This window comes from Aegilops tauschii, chromosome 7 (assembly GCF_002575655.3).
Source record: "Aegilops tauschii subsp. strangulata cultivar AL8/78 chromosome 7, Aet v6.0, whole genome shotgun sequence".
Taxonomy (NCBI): Eukaryota; Viridiplantae; Streptophyta; class Magnoliopsida; order Poales; family Poaceae; genus Aegilops; species Aegilops tauschii.
Window position 1 is genome coordinate 254,284,119 of NC_053041.3, and position 17,677 is coordinate 254,301,795.

Genomic DNA, 17,677 nt, shown 5'->3' on the forward strand with positions numbered 1-17,677 from the left:
AATGATTGTAAAACATCCAAGAATGATAATATAACAGCATGAAACAATAAAAAATTATAGATACGTTGGAGACGTATCAGGTATGAACCATGGTGAAGTTACAATACAGTAGATATAATGCTAATGTGAAATTGGAATGAGTTTACAACAGCACCTAAAAGTGGTGGTTTGCTTTATTATACTAACGGATCTCATGTGTTTTCTGTTGAGTTTTGTGTTGTGAAGTTTTCAAGTTTTGAGTGAAGTTTCGATGGGCTAAGGAATAAGGAGTGGCAAGAGCCTAAGCTTGGGGATGCCCAAGGCACCCCAAGATAATATTCAAGTACAACCAAGCGTAGAAGCTTGGGGATGCCCCGGATGGCATCCCCTCTTTTGTCTACAATCCATTGGTGAATTACATGAGGCTATATTTTTATTCGCTACATGATATGTGTTTTGCTTGGAGCATCTGTTGGGGAACGTAGTAATTTCAAAAAAATTCCTACTCACACGCAAGATCATGGTGATGCATAGCAACGAGAGGGGAGAGTGTTGTCCACGTACCCTCGTAGACCGAAAGCGGAAGCGTTAACACAACGCGGTTGATGTAGCCGTACGTCTTCACGATCCGACCGATCAAGTACCGAACGCACGGCACCTCCGAGTTCAGCACATGTTCAGCTCGATGACGTTCCTCGAACTCCGATCCAGCCAAGTGTTGAGGGAGAGTTTCGTCAGCACGACGGTGTGGTGACGATGATGATGTTCTACCGACACAGGGCTTCGCCTAAGCACCGTTACGATATTATCGAGGTGTAATATGGTGGAGGGGGGCACCGCACACGGCTAAAAGATCGTTGATCAATTGTGTGTCTAGAGGTGCCCCCCTGCCCCCTTATATAAAGGAGCAAGGGGGAGGCCACCGGCCAAGGAGGAGAGGCGCGCCAGGAGGAGTCCTACTCCTACCGGGAGTAGGACTCCCCCCCCCTTTTCCATGTTGGACTAGGAGAGAGAGGGGGAAGATGTGGATGGGAGGAAGGAAGGGGGGCGCCGCCCCCCTCTCCTTGTCCTATTCGGACTGGGGGAGGGGCGCGCGGCCCTGACCTGGCCTCCTCTCCTCTCTTCCACCTAAGCCCACTAAGGCCCATTAAGTTACCGGGGGGTTCCGGTAACCTCCCGGTACTCCGGAAAAATCCCGATTTCACCCGGAACACTTCCGATGTCCAAACATAGGCTTCCAATATATCAATCTTTATGTCTCGACCATTTCGAGACTCCTCGTCATGTCCGTGATCACATCCGGGACTCCAAACAACCTTCGGTACATCAAAACATATAAACTCATAATATAACTGTCATCGTAACGTTAAGCGTGCGGACCCTACGGGTTCGAGAACTATGTAGACATGACCGAGACACCTCTCCGGTCAATAACCAATAACGGAACCTGGATGCTCATATTGGTTCCCACATATTCTACGAAGATCTTTATCGGTCAGACCGCATAACAACATACGTTGTTCCCTTTGTCATCGGTATGTTACTTGCCCGAGATTCGATCGTCGGTATCTCGATACCTAGTTCAATCTCGTTACCGGCAAGTCTCTTTACTCGTTCCGTAATACATCATCCCGCAACTAACTCATTAGTCACAATGCTTGCAAGGCTTATAGTGATGTGTATTACTGAGTGGGCCCAGAGATACCTCTCCGACAATCGGAGTGACAAATCCTAATCTCGAAATACGCCAACCCAACAAGTACCTTTGGAGACACCTGTAGAGCACCTTTATAATCACCCAGTTACGTTGTGACGTTTGGTAGCACACAAAGTGTTCCTCCGGTAAACGGGAGTTGCATAATCTCATAGTCATAGGAACATGTATAAGTCATGAAGAAAGCAATAGCAACATACTAAACGATCGAGTGCTAAGCTAACGGAATGGGTCAAGTCAATCACATCATTCTCCTAATGATGTGATCCCGTTAATCAAATGACAACTCATGTCTATGGCCAGAAACACAACCATCTTTGATCAATGAGCTAGTCAAGTAGAGGCATACTAGTGACACTCTGTTTGTCTATGTATTCACACATGTATTATGTTTCCGGTTAATACAATTCTAGCATGAATAATAAACATTTATCATGATATAAGGAAATAAATAATAACTTTATTATTGCCTCTCGGGCATATTTCCTTCAGTCTCCCACATGCACTAGAGTCAATAATCTAGATTACACAGTAATGATTCTTACACCCATGGAGTCTTGGTGCTGATCATGTTTTGCTCGTGGAAGAGGCTTAGTCAACGGGTCTGCAACATTCAGATCCGTATGTATCTTGCAAATTTCTATGTCTCCCACCTGGACTAAATCCCGGATGGAATTGAAGCGTCTTTTGATGTGCTTGGTTCTCTTGTGAAATCTGGATTCCTTTGCTAAGGCAATTGCACCAGTATTGTCACAAAAGATTTTCATTGGTCCTGATGCACTAGGTACGACACCTAGATCGGATATGAACTCCTTCATCCAGACTCCTTCATTTGCTACTTCCGAAGCAGCTATGTACTCCGCTTCACACGTAGATCCCGCCACGGCACTTTGTTTAGAACTGCACCAACTGACAGCTCCATCGTTCAATGTAAACACGTATCCGGTTTGCGATTTAGAATCGTCCGGATAAGTGTCAAAGCTTGCATCAACATAACCATTTACGATGAGCTCTTTGTCACCTCCATAAACGAGAAACATATCCTTAGTCCTTTTCAGGTATTTCAGGATGTTCTTGACCGCTGTCCAGTGATCCACTCCTGGATTACTTTGGTACCTCCCTGCTAAACTTATAGCAAGGCACACATCAGGTCTGGTACACAGCATTGCATACATGATAGAGCCTATGGCTGAAGCATAGGGAACATCTTTCATCTTCTCTCTATCTTCTGCAGTGGTCGGGCATTGAGTCTTACTCAATCTCACACCTTGTAGTACAGGCAAGAACCCTTTCTTTGCTTGATCCATTTTGAACTTCTTCAAAACTTTGTCAAGGTATGTGCTTTGTGAAAGTCCAATTAAGCGTCTTGATCTATCTCTATAGATCTTGATGCCCAATATATATGCAGCTTCACCGAGGTCTTTCATTGAAAAACTCTTATTCAAGTATCCCTTTATGCTATCCAGAAATTCTATATCATTTCCAATCAGCAATATGTCATCCACATATATTATCAGAAATGCTACTGAGCTCCCACTCACTTTCTTGTAAATACAGGCTTCTCCAAAAGTCTGTATAAAACCAAATGCTTTGATCACAATATCAAAGCGTTTATTCCAACTCCGAGAGGCTTGCACTAGTCCATAAATGGATCGCTGGAGCTTGCACACTTTGTTAGCTCCCTTTGGATCGACAAAACCTTCCGGTTGCATCATATACAACTCTTCTTCCAGAAATCCATTCAGGAATGCAGTTTTGACATCCATTTGCCAAATTTCATAATCATAAAATGCGGCAATTGCTAACATGATTCGGACAGACTTAAGCATCGCTACGGGTGAGAAGGTCTCATTGTAGTCAATCCCTTGAACTTGTCGAAAACCTTTCGCAACAAGTCGAGCTTTATAGACAGTAACATTACCGTCAGTGTCAGTCTTCTTCTTGAAGATCCATTTATTTTCAATGGCTTGCCAGTCATCGGGCAAGTCAACCAAAGTCCATACTTTGTTCTCATACATGGATCCCATCTCGGATTTCATGGCCTCTAGCCATTTTGCGGAATCTGGGCTCACCATCGCTTCTTCATAGTTCGTAGGTTCGTCATGGTCTAGTAACATAACCTCCAGAACAGGATTACCGTACCACTCTAGTGCGGATCTTAATCTGGTTGATCTACGAGGTTCAGTAATAACTTGATCTGAAGTTTCATGATCATTATCATTAACTTCCTCACTAATTGGTGTAGGTGTCGCAGAAACTGATTTCTGTGATGATCTACTTTCCAATAAGGGAGCAGGTACAGTTACCTCATCAAGTTCTACCTTCCTCCCACTCACTTCTTTCGAGAGAAACTCCTTCTCTAGAAAGGATCCATTCTTAGCAACGAATGTCTTGCCTTCGGATCTGTGATAGAAGGTGTACCCAAAAGTTTCCTTTGGGTATCCTATGAAGACACATTTCTCCGATTTAGGTTCGAGCTTATCAGGTTGAAGTTTCTTCACATAAGCATCGCAACCCCAAACTTTAAGATACGACAACTTTGGTTTCTTGCCAAACCATAGTTCATAAGGCGTCGTCTCAACGGATTTCGATGGTGTCCTATTTAGAGTGAATGCAGCCGTCTCTAAAGCATAACCCCAAAACGATAGCGGTAAATCAGTAAGAGACATCATAGATCGCACCATATCTAGTAAAGTACGATTACGACGTTCGGACACACCATTACGTTGTGGTGTTCCGGGTGGCGTGAGTTGCGAAACTATTCCGCATTGTTTCAAATGTAGGCCAAACTCGTAACTCAAATATTCTCCTCCACGATCTGATCGTAGAAACTTTATTTTCTTGTTACGATGATTTTCAACTTCGCTCTGAAATTCTTTGAACTTTTCAAATGTTTCAGACTTATGTTTCATTAAGTAGATATACCCATATCTGCTCAAATCATCTGTGAAGGTGAGAAAATAACGATATCCGCCACGAGCCTCAATATTCATCGGACCACATACATCTGTATGTATGATTTCCAACAAATCAGTTGCTCTCTCCATAGTTCCGGAGAACGGTGTTTTAGTCATCTTGCCCATGAGACACGGTTCGCAAGTACCAAGTGATTCATAATCAAGTGATTCCAAAAGTCCATCATTATGGAGTTTCTTCATGCGCTTTACACCGATATGACCTAAACGGCAGTGCCACAAATAAGTTGCACTATCATTATCAACTCTGCATCTTTTGGCTTCGACATTATGAATATGTGTGTCACTACTATCAAGATTCATTAAGAATAGACCACTCTTCAAGGGTGCATGACCATAAAAGATATTACTCATATAAATAGAACAACCATTATTCTCTGATTTAAATGAATAACCGTCTCGCATCAAACAAGATCCAGATATAATGTTCATGCTCAACGCTGGCACCAAATAACAGTTATTTAGGTCTAATACTAATCCCGAAGGTAGATGTAGAGGTAGCGTGCCGACCGCGATCACATCGACTTTGGAACCATTTCCCACGCGCATCGTCACCTCGTCCTTAGCCAATCTTCGCTTAATCCGTAGCCCCTGTTCCGAGTTGCAAATATTAGCAACAGAACCAGTATCAAATACCCAGGTGCTACTGCGAGCATTAGTAAGGTACACATCAATAACATGTATATCACATATACCTTTGTTCACCTTGCCATCCTTCTTATCCGCCAAATACTTGGGGCAGTTCCGCTTCCAGTGACCAGTCTGCTTGCAGTAGAAGCACTCAGTCTCAGGCTTAGGTCCAGACTTGGGTTTCTTCTCCTGAACAGCAACTTGCTTGTTGTTCTTCTTGAAGTTCCCCTTCTTCTTCCCTTTGCCCTTTTTCTTGAAACTAGTGGTCTTATTGACCATCAACACTTGATGCTCCTTTTTGATTTCTACCTCCGCTGCCTTTAGCATTGCGAAGAGCTCGGGAATTGTCTTATTCATCCCTTGCATGTTATAGTTCATCACGAAGCTCTTGTAGCTTGGTGGCAGTGATTGAAGAATTATGTCAATGACGCTATCATCCGGAAGATTAACTCCCAGTTGAATCAAGTGATTATTATACCCAGACATTTTGAGTATATGCTCACTGACAGAACTATTCTCTTCCATCTTGCAGCTGTAGAACTTATTGGAGACTTCATATCTCTCAATCCGGGCATTTGCTTGAAATATTAACTTCAACTCCTAGAACATCTCATATGCTCCATGACGTTCAAAATGTCGTTGAAGACCCGGTTCTAAGCCGTAAAGCATGGCACACTGAACTATCGAGTAGTCATCAGCTTTGCTCTGCCAGACGTTCATAACTTCTGGTGTTGCTCTTGCAGCAGGCCTGGCACCAAGAGGTGCTTCCAGGACGTAATTCTTCTGTGCAGCAATGAGTATAATCCTCAAGTTACGGACCCAGTCCGTGTAATTGCTACCATCATCTTTCAACTTTGCTTTCTCAAGGAACGCATTAAAATTCAACGGAACAACAGCACGGGCCATCTATCTACAATTAACATAGACAAGCAAGATACTATCAGGTACTAAGTTCATGATAAATTCAAGTTCAATTAATCATATTACTTGAGAACTCCCACTTAGATAGACATCCCTCTAACCCTCTAAGTGATCATGTGATCCATATCAACTAAACCATGTCCGATCATCACGTGAGATGGAGTAGTTTCAATGGTGAACATCACTATGTTGATCATATCTACTATATGATTCACGCTCGACCTTTCGGTCTCCGTGTTCCGAGGCCATATCTGCATATGCTAGGCTCGTCAAGTTTAACCTGAGTATTCCGCGTGTGCAACTGTTTTGCACCCGTTGTATTTGAACGTAGAGCCTATCACACCCGATCATCTTAAGGAACGCATTAAAATTCAACGGAACAACAGCACGGGCCATCTATCTACAATTAACATAGACAAGCAAGATACTATCAGGTACTAAGTTCATGATAAATTCAAGTTCAATTAATCATATTACTTGAGAACTCCCACTTAGATAGACATCCCTCTAACCCTCTAAGTGATCATGTGATCCATATCAACTAAACCATGTCCGATCATCACGTGAGATGGAGTAGTTTCAATGGTGAACATCACTATGTTGATCATATCTACTATATGATTCACGCTCGACCTTTCGGTCTCCGTGTTCCGAGGCCATATCTGCATATGCTAGGCTCGTCAAGTTTAACCTGAGTATTCCGCGTGTGCAACTGTTTTGCACCCGTTGTATTTAAACGTAGAGCCTATCACACCCGATCATCACGTGGTGTCTCAGTACGAAGAACTTTCGCAACGGTGCATACTCAGGGAGAACACTTTTATCTTGAAATTTTAGTGAGAGATCATCTTATAATGCTACCGTCAATCAAAGCAAGATAAGATGCATAAAAGATAAACATCACATGCAATCAATATAAGTGATATGATATGGCCATCATCATCTTGTGCTTGTGATCTCCATCTCCGAAGCACCGTCATGATCACCATCGTCACCGGCGCGACACCTTGATCTCCATCGTAGTATCATTGTCGTCTCGCCAACTATTGCTTTTACGACTATCGCTACCGCTTAGTGATAAAGTAAAACAATTACATGGCGATTGCATTGCATACAATAAAGCGACAACCATATGGCTCCTGCCAGTTGCCGATAACTCGGTTACAAAACATGATCATCTCATACAATAAAATATAGCATCATGTCTTGACCATATCACATCACAACATGCCCTGCAAAAACAAGTTAGACGTCCTCTACTTTGTTGTTGCAAGTTTTACATGGCTGCTACGGGCTTAGCAAGAACCGTTCTTACCTACGCATCAAAACCACAACGATAGTTTGTCAAGTTGGTGCTGTTTTAACCTTCGCAAGGACCGGGCGTAGCCACACTTGGTTCAACTAAAGTGAGAGAGACAGACACCCGCCAGTCACCTTTAAGCAACGAGTGCTCGCAACGGTGAAACCAGTCTCGCGTAAGCGTACGCGTAATGTCGGTCCGGGCCGCTTCATCTCACAATACCGCCGAACCAAAGTATGACATGCTAGTAAGCAGTATGACTTATATCGCCCACAACTCACTTGTGTTCTACTCGTGCATAACATCAACGCATAAAACCTGGCTCGGATGCCACTGTTGGGGAACGTAGTAATTTCAAAAAAATTCCTACGCACACGCAAGATCATGGTGATGCATAGCAACGAGAGGGGAGAGTGTTGTCCACATACCCTCGTAGACCGAAAGCGGAAGCGTTAACACAACGCGGTTGATGTAGTCGTACGTCTTCACGATCCGACCGATCAAGTACCGAACGCACGGCACCTCCGAGTTCAGCACACGTTCAGCTCGATGACGTCCCTCGAACTCCGATCCAGCCGAGTGTTGAGGGAGAGTTTCGTCAGCATGACGGCATGGTGACGATGATGATGTTCTACCGACGCAGGGCTTCGCCTAAGCACCGCTACGATATTATCGAGGTGTAATATGGTGGAGGGGGGCACCGCACACGGCTAAAAGATCGTTGATCAATTATGTGACTAGAGGTGCCCCCTGCCCCCGTATATAAAGGAGCAAGGGGGAGGCCGCCGGCCAAGGAGGAGAGGCGCGCCAGGAGGAGTCCTACTCCTACCGGGAGTAGGACTCCCCCCCTTTTCCATGTTGGACTAGGAGAGAGAGGGGGAAGATGTGGAGGGGAGGAAGGAAGGGGGGCGCCGCCCCCCTCTCCTTGTCCTATTCGGACTGGGGGGAGGGGCGTGCGGCCCTGCCCTGGCCTCCTCTCCTCTCTTCCACCTAGGCCCACTAAGGCCCATTAAGTTACCGGGGGGTTCCGGTAACCTCCCGGTACTCCGGAAAAATCCCGATTTCACCCAGAACACTTCTGATGTCCAAACATAGACTTCCAATATATCAATCTTTATGTCTCGACCATTTCGAGACTCCTCGTCATGTCCGTGATCACATCCGGGACTCCGAACAACCTTCGGTACATCAAAACATATAAACTCATAATATAATTGTCATCGTAACGTTAAGCGTGCGGACCCTACGGGTTCGAGAACTATGTAGACATGACCGAGACACCTCTCTGGTCAATAACCAATAGCGGAACCTGGATGCTCCTATTGGTTCCCACATATTCTACGAAGATCTTTATCGGTCAGACCGCATAACAACATACGTTGTTCCCTTTGTCATCGGTATGTTACTTGCCCGAGATTCGACCGTCAGTATCTCGATACCTAGTTCAATCTCGTTACCGGCAAGTCTCTTTACTCGTTCCGTAATACATCATCCCGCAACTAACTCATTAGTCACAATGCTTGCAAGGCTTATAGTGATGTGTATTACTGAGTGGGCCCAGAGATACCTCTCCGACAATCAGAGTGACAAATCCTAATCTCAAAATACGCCAACCCAACAAGTACCTTTGGAGACACCTGTAGAGCACCTTTATAATCACCCAGTTACGTTGTGACGTTTGGTAGCACACAAAGTGTTCCTCCGATAAACGGGAGTTCCATAATCTCATAGTCATAGGAACATGTATAAGTCATGAAGAAAGCAATAGCAACATACTAAACGATCGAGTGCTAAGCTAACGGAATGGGTCAAGTCAATCACATCATTCTCCTAATGATGTGATCCCGTTAATCAAATGGCAACTCATGTCTATGGCCAGGAAACACAACCATCTTTGATCAACGAGCTAGTCAAGTAGAGGCATACTGGTGACACTCTGTTTGTCTATGTATTCACACATGTATTATGTTTCTGGTTAATACAATTCTAGCATGAATAATAAACATTTATCATGATATAAGGAAATAAATAATAACTTTATTATTGCCTCTAGGGCATATTTCCTTCAGCATCATGTATTATATGAGTCTTTGCTTCATTTGCTTTTTAGTTTGCCACAATCATCCTTTCTGGACGCACCTTTTTGAGAGGGACACACATTAATCATGAATTTATTAGAATACTCTTTGAGCTTCACTTATATCTTTTGAGCTAGGTAGTTGCTCTAGTGCTTCACTTATATCTTTTAGAGCACGGCGGTGGTTATATATTATTTTGAGAATCTTATAAAAAGTATAGAAATTTGCTTAGGTTATGAATTTAGTCCTAATATGATGGGTATTCAAGAAGGATATAATAAAAAACTTTACTGAAGATCATTGAATATATGAGAAGTTTGATTCCTTGCAATAGTTTTGCGATATAAAGGTGGTAATATGAAGGTTATGCTAATGAGTAATTGTGGTTTTACAAGAATATTGGTGTTAAGGTTTGTGATTACCAAAGCATGCACTTATGGTCTCTCATTATGCTATGAAATTGGAGCATGATTTATTATTGATTGTATTCCTTATGAGTGGCGGTCGGGGACGAGCGATGGTCTTTTCCTACCAAACTATCCCCCTAGGGGCATGCGTAGTAGTACTTTGCTTCGAGGGCTAATAAACTTTTGCAATAAGTATGTGAGTTCTTTATGACTAATGTGAGTCCATGGATTATACACACTCTTACCTTTACCTAATATGCTAGCCTCTTCGGTACCGTGCATTGCCCCTCCTCACCTTGAGTTGTGGTGCAGACTTCGCCGGTGCATCCAAACCCCGTGATATGATACAATCTATCACACATAAGCCTCATTATATCTTCCTCAAAATAGCCACTGTACCTACCTATTATGGCATTTCCATAGCCATTCTGAGATATATTGCCATGCAACTTCCACTGTTCCATTTTATTATGACACATATCATCACTGTCATATTGCTTTGCATGATCATATAGTGGACATAGTATTTCTGGCTCTGCCACCATTCATATTTTTTGTACATGTTACGCTAGATCATTGCACATCCCGGTACACCACCGGAGGCATTCATATATAGTCATATTTTTGAGTTGTAAGTAAGTAAAAGTGTGATGATCATATTCATTATTAGAGCATTGTCCCGGTGAGGAAAGGATGATGGAGACTATGATTCCCCCACAAGTCGGGATGAGACTCTGGACTTGAAAAAGGGAAAATAAAAAAAAGGCCAAAGTGCCCAACAAAAAAATGAGAGAAAAAGATAGAAGGGACAATGTTACTATCCTTTTCCACACTTCTGCTTCAAAGTAGCACCATGATCTTCATGATAGAGAGTCTCCTATTTTATCACTTTCACATATTACTAGTGGGAGTTTTTTATTATAGAACTTGGCTTATATATTCGAATGATGGGCTTCCTCAAATGCCCGAGGTCTTCATGAGCAAGCAAGTTGGATGCACACCCACTTAGTCTTCATGAGCAAACAAGTTGGAGGTCTTCATGATAGAGAGTCTCCTATTTTATCACTTTCTTTTGAGCTTTCATACACTTATAGCTCTAGTGCATTCGTTGCATGGCAATCCCTACACCTTGCATTGATATCAATTGATGGGCATCTCCATAGCCCGTTGATTAGCCTTGTCAATGTGAGACTTTCTCCATTTTTTGTCTTCTCCACACAACCTCCAACATTACTCTATTCCACACATAGTTCTATATCCATGGCTCACGCTCATATATTGCGTGATAGTTGAAAAAGCTAAAGTGCGTTAAAAAGTATGAACCAATTGCTTGGCTTGTCATCGGGGTTGTGCATGATAAATACTTTGTGTTAAGAAGATGGGGCATGAGAAGACCATATGATTTTGTAGGGATAACTTTCTTTAACCATGATATTTTGAAAAGACATGATTGCTTTTTAGTATGCTTGAAGTATTATTGTTTTATGTCAATATTAAACTTTTGTTTTGAATCTTACTGATGTGGATATTCATACCACATAAAGAAAGATTACATGATAAACATGTTAGGTAGATTCCACATCAAAAATTATGTTTTTATCATTTACCTACTCGAGGACGAGCAGGAATTAAGCTTGGGGATGCTTGATACGTCTCCAACGTATCTATAGTTTTTGATTGTTCCATGCTATTATATTATCAATCTTGGATGTTTTTTATGCATTATTATGCTATTAACCTATTGACCTAGTACCTAGTGCCAGTTGCTATATATTTTCCCCCTTGTTTTTGTCTTTCCATAAAATCACTACCAAATGGAGTCCAAATGGAACAAAACTTTTTGACGATTTTTCTTGGACCACAAGACACCCTGGAAGCTTCGGGAGGAGGCCAGAAGAGCCTCGAGGTGGCCACAAGCTTAGGGGGCGCGGCCCGGGGGGGGCGCCCCCAAGCTTGTGGGCCCCCCGGTGGAACTTCCAACCCTAATTGTTCTTCTATAAATACCCAAATATTCCCCGTAGACCAGAGGGCACACCAAAAATACTTTTTCGCCGCTGCAAGTTTCTGTTTTTGTGAGATCCCATCTGGGAACCTTTTCTTGTACTCAGCCGGAGGGGGATTCGATCTTGGAGGGCTTCTACATCAACCTTGTTGCCCTTCCGATGATGTTTGAGTAGTTTACCACAGGCCTACGGGTCCATATCTAGTAGCTAGATGGCTTCTTCTCTCTCTTTGATCTTCAATACAATGTTCTCGTCGATGTTCTTGGAGATCTATTTGATGTAATCTTCTTTTGCGGTGTGTTTGTTGAGATCCGATGAATTGTGGGTTTATGATCAGATTATCTATGAATATTATTTGAGTCTTTTCTGAACTCTTTTATGCATGATTTATATAGCTTTGTATTTCTCTCCGATCTATTAATTAGGTTTGGCCAACTAGATTGATTTTTCTTGCAATGGGAGGGGTGCTTTGTAATGGGTTCAATCTTGTGGGGCTCAATCGCAATGACAGAAGGGGACATGACACGTATTTGTATTGTTGCCATTAAGGATAAAAATATGGATTTTTTTCATAATTATTAGATCTATCCCTCTACATCATGTCATCTTGCTTAAGGCGTTAGTCCGTTCTTGTTAACTTAATACACTAGATGCATGCTGGATAGCGGTCGATGTGTGGAGTAATAGTAGTAGATGCAGGCAGGAGTCAGTCTACTTTTCTCGGACGTGATGCATATATACATGATCATTGCCTTGGATATCGTCATAACTATTCGCTTTTCTATCAATGGCTCAACAGTAATTTGTTTACCCACCGTATGCTTTCTTTCAAGAGAGAAGCCTCTAGTGAAAACTATGGCCCCCGAGTTTATCTTTTATTGTATTATTTTCAGATCTACAAAATCAAAAACCCAAAAATACCTTGCTGCAATTTATTTACTTTTATTTTATTTTGCACTTATATTTACCTTTTACATCTATCACTCTCAGATCTCATCCTTGCGAGTAACCGTGAAGGGATTGACAAACCCTTTATCGCGTTGGGTGCAAATATTTGTTTGTTTGTGCAGGTGCAATTATTGGAGACTTGTGTGCTCCTCCTACTGGATTGATACCTTGGTTCTTAGCTGAGGAAAACACTTATCTCTACTTTGCTGCATCACCCTTCCCTCTTCAAGGGAAAAACCAACACAAGCTCAAGAAGTAGCACTAGAGAATCTCCAGCTTGCCCATTTCGAGCTCAAGACCATGGCCCGGGCTGACCGCGAGGTGCTCCAACAAGTGGAGCAAATCGCCTCGGGTAAGCTATATTTATTGTAGTGTGTGTTTGGCAGCAAAGGGTGGTCGAGCTCACCCAGTTGTGGTGTTCCACAGAAGTCTTCACGGATCTCCCGCAAAGCGTGGCAGATGTCGTGGCGCACTTCGACCAGCTGGTGGGTCATGAAGCGGAGAAGGCATTCTAGGGGTAGTTCCTGGGGTCTCCGTCATTGCAGCTGTTAAATCATCGAGTGAAGCAGCTGGTGGCATTATTCCGCATGACGAGACCGGTGCTCCAAGACCTCTGCGTCGCGCTATGGCCTGTTGAAGCCCTGCCGACTAGCTTCTTCGGCCTTTCGGCTCATCTGCGAGATGTTGTCCCCCACGTGAATAGCTCGAGGAGGTCCTCGTGCTTTGAAGGAGCGTGGAGGGCATATGCATGCGTGAAGACGCACTTCCAAAAGGTTGATGCGGTGACGGTTGCCACGGGCCCACCAGCAGACAAGCCTGTGTGAAGATAGACATATCATGGATACGGTCAAGCATCTCATTGAGGTGGGATAGCTCTTCGGGATTTATCGTTTTGTTGTAAGCAGGGCTGACTCAAAGTATGCCCGACGCGTAACTTGACGCATCTTCGGCGCGAAGGGGATCTGGAAGCGATTCTGGATTCTGCGCCGAGGTCAGTTCTAAACCTGATGCAACTTCAGAGGTGGGAGCCAGATCTATGCCCGGACTAGAGATCGTAAGGGGACCGCCCGGAGTGGTTACGTCGGGAGTCTCTGGTGACGCTGCAACGGAGATCAGTTCCAGAGTCGAGCCTCCACAGCCGGGCGAGTTCTCGATTTGGTCGGGAGCCCATCCCAACTGGATGAGTTCGCCGCGGGAATCTGTGGTGTACTCGAGGCCACCAAAGGTCACGATCCGACCTGGGGCGTAGTTTTTGACAGTGGCCAGATGGCCCGTCGAGTCGGCGCAAAAGACCATGCTGCCGAACACAAAAAGCTGGCTGGGGGCGTAAGCGCTCCCACGGCCATTGGCGCAGCAGATCTGCAGATGAGCCATCAATCCTTCTGTCAATCACACAGCGGAACTCTCAATGAAAGCACCAGTGTCGGTGTCAAAACTGGCAGACCTCGGGGTATGGGGTCGCGAGCTGTGGATCTTGGATGGATGGTAACATGAATAGAGAGACGATATTTTACCCAGGTTCGGGCCCTCTTCATGGAGGTAAAACCCTACGTCCTACTCTTGTTTATATTAATGGAGATGTATCCAGTACAAATTGATCTACCTCGAGATCGTAAGATGTGGTCTAACTCTTGGGCTAGGTGAATGATATTGCATTGATGTCCCCTCTACGGGCTCAACCCGATGTCTTATATACACACCAGGGAGAGTATCTAGGGTTACAAGGTCAGTATCTAGGAGCAAGGCGGCAGGCAAGATCTTGGAGTATACGTCAAGTATTCGGTGGAGATAGTCTTGATCACGCCTCCTGCATACGGCCTCAAGAGTCCATCTTGATCACGAATGAGGGCCCACCGGCCCAACCCGAGGAGCATGGGCTGACTAGGTTAGCACCCCCTAATCCAGGACACCGTCAATCCAGCAAGCATACGAAGGGATTACTCACTCCCGACGGTGAGCATCATGGAATTATTGATGAAGAAGGGTTGATGATGATGATGATGATAGTAACGAATCCCCCTCTCTGGAGCCCTGAACGGACTCTAGTTTAGCCCTCCCGATGAAGAACAGGAGGTGACGGCGGCTTCGTATCGTAAAACGCGATGAAACTTTCTCTCTTACTTTTTTCTCCACAAGGCGGTACTTATGGACTTGGAGTAGGGCAAATGGAGCATCATGGGGCCCACAAGCTTGCGTGGCATGCCCTAGGGGGGAGCCACCTGAGCTTGTGGCTCTGTGGTGGCCTCCCTCCAGCAGATCTTTTCGCCAGTATTTTTAATATATTCGATAAAACTTCTCCGTAAATTTTTAGCCCAATCCGAGAAATTTTATTTCTACACAAAAATAACACCGAGGTAGTTCTGCTAAAAACAACGTCAGTCTAGGTTAGTTTCATTCAAATCATGCAAAGTAGAGTCCAAAATAAGAGCAAATTTATTTGGACAAGTAGATACGTTGGAGACGTATCAACGCCTCCCCCACTTGGGCCTTGGTGGCCCAAGTTGCCCTCCACCACTTGGCCTTTTTAAGCCCATTGATATTAAATAAAATATATAAGTGTTCTAAATATTTCCAGACCCTTTTATATATAATTTAACAGCCCCGGAAACATTTTCCACCTATATATTGTTTATTGGGAATACCCGGTATTACCCGATACTCTCTGAAACCCTTCCGTTGACCCCGAAACGCTTCTGGATCCTCTCTAAACTATTTCGAGTATTAATGAAATAGTTCCACTAATTTATTCTTATTGCTCCTGCCCTACTAACCCTCAGCACATCGTGATTGCCTTAAGTTTGTGACCCGTGGTTTCTGTAACTCATAGACATGAACGAAACTCCTTTGTTCAATGACCGGCAGCAGAACCGTGGACGTCCATATCGATCCCTACGAGAACACGAATGATATTTGAGTGAACCTTTGGTTATCATGTGATGTTCCCTTTGCTTCACGATACTTCATAAAACCAGGGATGCATTGGTATCCTCCTGAGTCATGACATGCTCACTATACCATTATCCTCATTACCGGTTTTGTTCTTCTTTCTCATTATCGTGTTCCAGCATCCTGGTGACATTGTCACCTATGTCTGGCCAGACGATGATGGATGTCGTTACACAGAGAGAGCCCTAAAAATATCTCCCCATCGTCGGCAGAGCAAATACCACTCTCGAGATATCTAGTCCCTTGTCAAACTTTCCGATGAGCCTGTAAGTTGTCATTATGATCATCGTGTTACAGGTGACGTTTGAGCAACCCCAAAGTCCACCATATGACAATACTCTCATGGTCTAAGGAACAAAATCACATGTAAACACTCTGTGTTATTACAATTGATAACAAACGACATAAACACAATTCATAATAGACAAAGTTTGGATCGATTCAATATGATCGTTCTTCCAATGTCATAATCTCAATGTTGTTTTAGGACTAGCGTTTAACACTTAACGATATCCTAAGATCCGAAAAACATGATCACCAATAGCACTTGAGCTAGTCCGAGAGGAAAGACTAGGAACCTTTGATTTAACCGTTTATCATTCCACACGTGCATATGAGTTTTCCACTCAATCGCATATTCCAGGATCATAGTAGTTATAGCATAGAATATAAACTCTTTAATTGTGAATCTGGAAATATAATAATACAAATATTATTGCCTCTAGGCATATTTCCAACACTCTCCCACTTGCACTAGAGTCAATAATCTAGTTAGCATTTTTAACTTTTACATTAATGGCAGTCTGGTGTCAGTCCATGCTTTGCTTGTGGTATAGACTTTGTCCTATCGATTCTGACAATTTTCAGATGGTGTGTATCATTTGCATTTCAATGCATCGGTCATGCTTTTGCATAAATTCATAATTTGTGTGAAACTGGCTTTTATATATTGAATCACTGGTAAGACCTATGATTCCTTAAACTGAGCTACGGAACCACTATTAAGAACAGTGTTCCATTTGCACAATCATCTAGAAATCATACTAAGCTAATAAATGAACTTTTGATTCATCGCCCTCTACTTTTACTTCTAAAGTGGCAGTATACTCGGCCTTCTATTGTAGAATTCACCACAATAATCTTTTTGACCAACTCTAACTTCCTGTGCCACCATAAATTGACACTGAAAATCGCTTGGAGCATCAATGAAGTTTTTATCGAAGTACTACTTACAACGAGCATGTATTGATGTTACTCCTTACGACAATATCTTCATCTTCTTTGTATGTGAGACACATGTCATTAGTATTTAACAACATTTTTTGTTGTCCTATGATCAACAATTTGACCATTCTAGTAACTTTTCTCACAACTTACTTGGAGTACAGGATATATCCAGTTGTTTACATGCCATGGAATATAATTAATACAAGTGTGATTGAAATCATGTATTTCTCTCATCAGTATTTCAGAATATTGGCGCTTGCTTAAAACTCTTTCCATGTGACTTTGTCAAGAAACTCTTCTTGGCGTTTTTCATACTAAACTGCTCTAGTATTCTATCAATATGTGTTTTGGCTAAGCCTGATTAGACAATACTATCTCCATGGGTCATTATGCCTAATACTAGGACTATATATTGCCTAATTACTTTACTGAAAAACTAGTTTCAATAAAGTCTTAATCTATGTCAAGAAATTTCCAATCAACAATATGTCATGCACATATAGTGTTTAGAAATATTATCATGCTCCCAATTACTTTCTTGTAAATACA